This window comes from Carlito syrichta, unplaced genomic scaffold (assembly GCF_000164805.1).
Source record: "Carlito syrichta isolate Samal-C Ts95f unplaced genomic scaffold, Tarsius_syrichta-2.0.1 Scaffold307058, whole genome shotgun sequence".
Taxonomy (NCBI): domain Eukaryota; kingdom Metazoa; phylum Chordata; class Mammalia; order Primates; family Tarsiidae; genus Carlito; species Carlito syrichta.
The window spans coordinates 333,905-341,288 of NW_007251154.1; the positions used below are offsets into that span (position 1 = coordinate 333,905).

The 7,384-nt window shown below is 38.7% G+C and overlaps 1 protein-coding gene across 1 annotated transcript in view; it reads left to right on the top strand.

Annotated features, from left to right (window-relative positions):
• The window catches only part of LOC110596173 (serine/threonine-protein kinase WNK1-like), a 73,936-nt gene that overhangs the window by 34,268 nt on the left and 32,284 nt on the right, over positions 1-7,384 (top strand). The window lies entirely within an intron of this gene.

Below are 7,384 nucleotides of genomic sequence, written 5' to 3' on the forward strand. Positions count from 1 at the left end.
TGGTTTCAAACTCCTGGCCTCAAGCAGTCCTGCTTCAGCATTTCAAAGCATGGGATTATAGGCATGAGCCAGTGCACCAGACCACTTGTTTTCATTTTTAAGAATAGTAAACACAACACATTTCTGTAGCAATCTGTCTTAACGTGTGTGTGTGTATGTATAAAAGACGCATTGTGGACTTAAAGGGGGGGGGGGCTATAATATCAGTTGAGTTGAATGAAACATGTTCTGTTAGATTAAGGCCATCTAAGAAACTGCTAATCACAGTTTTATTTATTTTTTTATTTAGATTTATTGTAGAGATGAGGTCTCGCCAAGTTGCCCAGGCGGGTCGCGAACCCGCAGGCTCAGGCAGTCCACTCACCTTGGCCTCCCAAAGTGCTGGAATTACAGGCTGAGCCACCGAACCCGGCCTAATCACAGTTTTAAAAGGACACAAATAACCTTTGATGTCCCATACCTTAGTGTTAGCTTTTTTTTTTTTTAACTTCTGAGAGATGTTAGGAGTTTATAGCCTGCTGCTTTATTTTATGTTTATTCTGTCTCTCTTGCCTTTTTCCTTTTCTTCCTTTCTCTTCTTTTGTAGTGGAACTTAAGTACATTTTTTGGTTCTTTCTGTCTGATCTTCTCCTCTTAATTTTAGAGATGAAGATGTGGAAGTCTAAAAAGATTAAATTATTTACTTGAGATCATTTGGCTAACAGAGCTAGGAAATGAATTGCAGCTATAGTGAGAAAATAAGGGAGAACGCTGTGTTTAGATTCTAGAGACAATTCTCTTGTATTAAGTTCTTTTTAAACCCAAGACAGCTTGAAATTTTCATGAGGGGGTATAAAATGTTTGAGGTTTTGGCAGATTGTATTTAAATATTGTGGATGCCATAGTACCACAGGGTATAATAATTAACATATTGAAATAGAATTCTAAATTGTCACTTATAGAATTTTATACTGTATAGATATATTTAAAGTTACCAACATATAATAAGGGTCTTTTTTGCAACTAAAAGAAAAAGAGAAATACTAAACAGATAGTGAGGCCTATCTTGAAATATTCATTTGTATATACAGAATTTCAGTGATATCAGAATGCTGTTATAAATAATGGTTCTTTATAACACTTACATGAAAAAAAACTTTGTACAACATGGTCCTTAATTTATCTAAAATGCAGTTCTGTGCTTTTCTATACCATTCTCTTCTTGGTTTAAGCATATACCTGAACCAAGATGTTCTTTGTTTGAGAGCACTTCTTTTTTAAAAAAAAAAGGTTTCATTTCATATTTAACCTGCCACCCTAAGATGGAAAGCTATTCTAGTTCATCAGGTATTTATTAGTGCTATACTTTGTGAAATACATTGAAGAAGCCAGATAGAATTGTCTAACTATGTTTATAGCTTACTTGGCACAAGTCAGTATACTTAAAATATATGACCTCAACCATTATGATTTATATGTCCTTTCTTGATAATTTTCTTTTCCTTTCTAATCTTAAATTGGGGGAGGTTGTTTGTGGTTTAGCCTTTTTATTTTTATATATGCGGTGATACAATTAGTAATACTCCTGTCTCCACCTTCAGGCTCCAATTGGGAATAACAGTCTATTTAGGATCCCAATGCTCACAACAGAGAAGGGAAATTACAGGATTTCCTGGTACACCGAATTATTGGTTGGTCTTTCTTCTCCACCTAGACCTAAGTACAGGAACTTTCTTCATTATCTTGGACATACCTAAACACTGTTATTGCCCTACCCCAGCCCTCCAAAAATGAGAGCTTGTCAAGGAAAAGTTTTATGGAGGAAGAAATTAGCCACATGAAATGGGAGAGGGAAATAATATATATTGTAAGCCGAGCAAAGACAAAGGTCTAAAGGTGAAAGTGCTTGGCAAAGAACTGTAGTAGTATGTGTACTGATTATGATAAAATTTTCATTTTTGTGTATTATTACTCCAGTAAGAAAAAATTTAGAAAAAATAATACCTTTACATTGTTTAAGATTAAAACCAGTTTGTGTTATTTTATTTTAGCTTTTCATTTGCATAGTTATTGAGCTAATTCATGTATCATGCACTTTATTTGTTTAAAGTGTACAATTCAGTGTTTTTAAAAATAAACTCATAGTTATATAGCCATTGCAAAATTAAATTTTAGAACATTTTAATCATCCCCTAAATAAACATTTTCTCTTAACCCTAACCCCTTTAGCTGTGGATAACCAGTAGCCTATTTTCTCTCTCTAGATTTGCCTATTCTGAACATTTTATGTAAACAGAACCATACAATATATGGTCTTTTGTGACTGACTTCTTTCACTTAGTGTAATGTTTTCTTTTTTTTTTTGAAATGGGATCTCATTATGTCATCCAGGCTAAAAGTACAGTGTTGTAGCTCACTGTAGCCTTGAACTCTTGGGCTCAAGCGATCCTCTTGCCCTCAGCCTCCTGAGTTAGATGGGACTACAAGCATGCACCATTATGCCTGACTGATTTTTTTTCTCACCTTATGGTCTCAGGTCACAGAAATCTGGCTTTTTTTTTTTTGAGTTGGAGTCACACTCCATCGCCCAGGCTGCAATGCAGAGGCATGCTCACAGCCACCCCAGTGTCGACTTGCTGGGCTTTGGCGATCCTTCCACCTCAGCCTTACAAGTAGTTGGAACTACACCTGGCTTATGTTTTGATTTATTATAGAGACGAGGTCTCACCATGTTGCCCAGTTTGTTCTTGAACTCGTGGGCTCAGGCAATCCTCTCACCTTGGTCTCCTAAAGTGCTGGGATTATAGGCTTGAGCTATTGCCCCCAGCCCTGGCTAATTTTTTTTTTTTTAATTTTTGGAGAGACAGGCTCTTACTTTATTCTCTAGGCATATCTTGAACTCCTGGCCTCAAGTGATACTCCCTCCTTGGCATCCCAAAGTGTTCGGATTATGGATGTGAGCTACTAAGTTCAGCCAAGTGTAATGTTTTCAAGGTTCATCCATATTGTAGCATGGATCAGAGCTTCATTTTTTTTTTTCAGTTGAGTTGTGTGTGTGTGTGTGTGTGTGTGTGTGTGTGTGTGTGTGTGTGTGTGTGTGTTTTCCCGAGTTGGAGTCACATTCTGTTGCCCAGGCTGGAGTGCAATGGTATTCTCACAGCTACTGCAGTCACTACCTGATGGGGCTCAAGCAGTCCTTCTACCTCAGCCTTTCAAGTAGCTGGAACTATAGGCCTGCCCCACCACACCCAGCTACTTTTTTTATTTATTATAGAGATGAAGTCTTGCCATGTTGCCCAGGCTGGTCTCGAACCTGTGCCTCCCGAAGTGCTGGGATTCCAGATGTGTGCCACCGCGCCCAGCTATATTTTCTTGATTGGATATATACCACATTTTGTTTAGCCATTAGTAGATTGACGTTTGTGTTGTATCCACTTTTTTATTATTATGAGTAATACAGTTATGGATATTCATTTACAAGGTTTTGTATTAACAAATACTTTCATTTATTTTGGGCAGATACTAAAAAGTGGAATTGCTGGGTCACATGGTAACTCTATTTAACCTTTTGAGAAACTGCTGATCTGTTTTTCAAGGTGACTCCATTTTATAGTCTCAGCAGTAGTGAATGAGGGTTCTAGTTTCTCCACATCCTCGTCAGTACTTGTTTTTGTCTCTTTTTTATTATAGCTATCAAATGAATACAAAATGGTATCTTACTGTGGTTTTCATTTTTGTTGTTGTTAAAGTTGAAGTCTCACTCCGTTACCCAGGGTAGAGTTACAGTAGCATGATCACAGCCGCCACAACCTGGACCTGCTGGGCTCAGGCAATCCTTCTGCCTCAGCGTTCCTGGTAGCTGGAACTATAGGCACACTGCATGGTGCCTGGGTAGTTTTTAAATTTATTGTTTTGATGTGGTCTTGCCAAGTTGCCCAGGCTGGTTTCGAACCCTTGGGCTGTGGTAAACCTCTTGTTTCCGCCTTCCAAATTGTTGGGATTACAGGTGTGAGCCACTGTGCCTGGCTACCCCTGTGTGCTTTCTAAGTGTTTGACAGTTGTAGTTCTTAATTTTGGGTCTCAATCATCATTTGTAGTTTATTTTTTTATGTGGCATGAAAAAGAGGTCCAATTTCACCCTTTTGTAAATAGTTATCTAGTTGTCCTAGTACCATATGTTTAAGACTTATTCCTCTTGAGTTTTCTTGGCATCCTTGTTGAAATTAATTGATCATAGATGTTAGAGCTTGTTTTGCAACTCTGTTCCATCTTGTTGATCTGTCTCTCCTTAGGCCAGTACCACATTGTCTTGATTATTGTCGTGGTACTTTGTATAATAAGTTTTTTGGGGGGGTTTTCTTTTCTTTTCTTTCTTTCTTTCTTTTCTTTTCTTTCTTTCTTTCTTTTTTTTGGAGTCTGAGTCTCACTCTGTTGCCCCAGCACTGGAGTGCAGTAGCATGATCATGGCTCACTGCAGCTTCGACTTCCTGGGATCAGGTGATCCTTCTACCTTAGCCTCCTGAATAGCTGGGACTACAGGTGCACATCACCATGCTTAGCCCAATTTCTGATGATGATGATGATGATGTTGATGATGATGATTATTTTTGTAGAGGCAAAGTCTCACTATGTTGTCCAGGCTGGCCTTGAACTCCTTGACTCAAGTAATTCTCTCACCTTGGCCTCTCTAAGTGCTGGAATTATAGGTGTGGGCCACTGTGTCTGGCCAATAAGTTTTGAGATTATGAATTGTGAGTTCTTTGGCCTTGTTCTATTTCAGCATTTTTTTGACTTCTGGATTTTTAATATTTACATAAGATTAGCAAGTTAATTTCTGATGCACAAAATGGCATATTTTTGGAGGGGAGGATTGTGGCAGTGATTGCATGAGATTTTGATAAATTTGATGAGTATTGTCATGTTAAGAATATTAAGTCTTCTGAACAATAAGCTTGGATGTCTTTCTGTTTATTTAAGTCGTCTTTAATTTGTTTCAACAGTGTTTTATAGTTTTCAGTATAGAAGTCATACACCTCTTTTATTAAATCCATTCTTGTGTTGGATTCTTTTTGATGCTTTTTTAAATGTCATTTTTGAATTGTTAGTATATGAAAATATAATTTTTGTATTTTTCTTGTATCCTGTAACCTCTCTGAACTTGACTAGCTCTGGTAGTGTTTTGTTGATTCCTTATGAGTTTTTATATACAAAATTGTCATCTTTTTCCCCCCTTAAGTGTCCTAACTTAGAACCTCTAGAACAAAGTGCAAAGAGAAGACAAGCTTATCTTGTCCCTGATCTTAGTGGGAAAGTATTCAATTTTTTTTTTTTTGAGTGGGATTCTTACTCTGTCACCCTGACTGGAGTGCAGTGGCATGCTCCCGGCCACTGCAGCCTCAATCTGCTGGGCTCCGGTAATCCTTCTGCCTCAGCCTTCTAAGTAGCCAGAACAACAGGCACGCGCTACCATGCCTGACTAGTTTTTGATTTTTATTGTAGAGACAAAGTCTTGCCAAGTTGCCCGGGTGGGTCTCGAACCTGCGGGCTAAGGCAACCCACTCGCCTTGGCCTCCCAAAGTGCTGAGACTACAGGTTGAGCCACCGAGCCCGGCCTGGCATTCAATTTTTTTCCAGTAAGATTAAGTATGAAATTAGCCGGGCGTGGTAGCGCACACCTGTAATTCCAGCTACTTGGAAGGCTGAGGCAGAAGGATCGCCAGAGCCCAGCAGGCATGGCTGCGGTGGCCGGGAGCGGCCATTGCACTCCAGTCTGGGCAACAGAGTGAGACTCCAACTCAAAAAAATAAAAATAAAAAGATTAAGTATGATGTTAGCTGTGCAGTTTTTCTAGATGCCCTTTATCAGATTGAAGAAGTTACTTTCTCCTGATTTGTTGCATTTTTTTTTAAATCACGAAAGGGTGTTGTGTTAAATTTTGTTCAGTGCTTTTTCCATAATTACTGAGATGATCATATGGATTTTGTACTCTATGTGGTGTATTACACTGAATTTTGAATGTTAAACCACTCTTGTTTTACTGGGATAAATCTCATGTAGTCATGGGAATGAATCCTTTTATTTGTTGCTGGATTTGGTTTGCTTGTCTTTTGGTGAGGATTTTTGTGTCTGTGTTCATAAGGAATTCTTTAGTTTTCTTGTGATGTTTCTGTCCGGTGTTGGTATTAGGTGGATACTGTCCTCATAAAATTCTTCTTATATTTTGTGGAAGAATTTCTGAAGATTTGATGTCAATTCTTTAAGTGTATGAAAGAATTCATCAGTGAAGCCATCTGGGCTTGGGGTCTCATTGTGGGAAGTTTTTAAAATTATAAATTCAATCTCTCATTTATTACAGGTCTCTTCAGATTTTATGTTTTTTTCTAAGAACCAGTTTCTATAGCTTGTGTCTTTCTAGGAATTTTTTCCATTTCAACCTTGATATATCTACTCTATGCTGTCAAGTTTTCATAGTATTTATAATACGCTATTTAAAATTAATAGCATTACTGATACTGTTGCTTACTGTTTTCTTTTTATTCCTTTCTAAAAAAATTTATTTTATTTTATTTTTTTTTGAGTTGGAGTCTCACTCTGTCACCCAGACTGGAGTGCAGTGGCCGCTCCCGGCCACCGCAGCCTCGACCTGCTGGGCTCCGGCGATCCTTCCGCCTCAGCTCTAAGGAACCGGAATTACAGGCGTGTGCTACCACGCCTGGCTGATTTTTTTATTTATTGTAGAGATGAGGTCTTGCTACCCAGGTGGGTCTCGAACCAGCGGGCTCAGTCAGTCCACTCACCTCAGCCTCCCAAGGGCGCGGGATTACAGGCTGAGCCACCGAGCCCGGCTTAAAAAATTTTTTTATGCCTTAGAGTTAGTTTAGCATTTCTATTTTATCTCACCATTGACTTAATATATATATTTGTGTCTGTGTATGTGTGTGTATTATAATAATAATATTATTATTATTATTTTTTGAGTCAAAGTTTTACTCTGTCACTCAAGCTACAGTGCAGTGGCACGTTCAAGGCCACTGCAGCCTCGATCTGCTGGACTCAGGCAATCCTTCCACCTCAGCCTTCCAGGTAGCTAGGATTACAGATGTGTGACACCATACCTGGCTAATTTTTTGATTTATTGTAGAGACGACGTCTTGCCAAGTTGCCCTGGCCTCCAGCTCACAAAGTGCTGGAATTACAGGTACTAACCACTGAGCCTAGCCTTTTTATATATATATATATATATATATATATTTTTTTTTTTTTTTTTTTTTTTTTTTTTTGAGTTGGAGTCTCACTCTGTTGCCCAGACTAGAGTGCAGTGGTCGTTCCCGGCCACTGCAGCCTCGACCTGCTGGGCTCCGGCGATCCTTCCGCCTCTGCCTTCCAAGTAGCTGGAATTACAGGC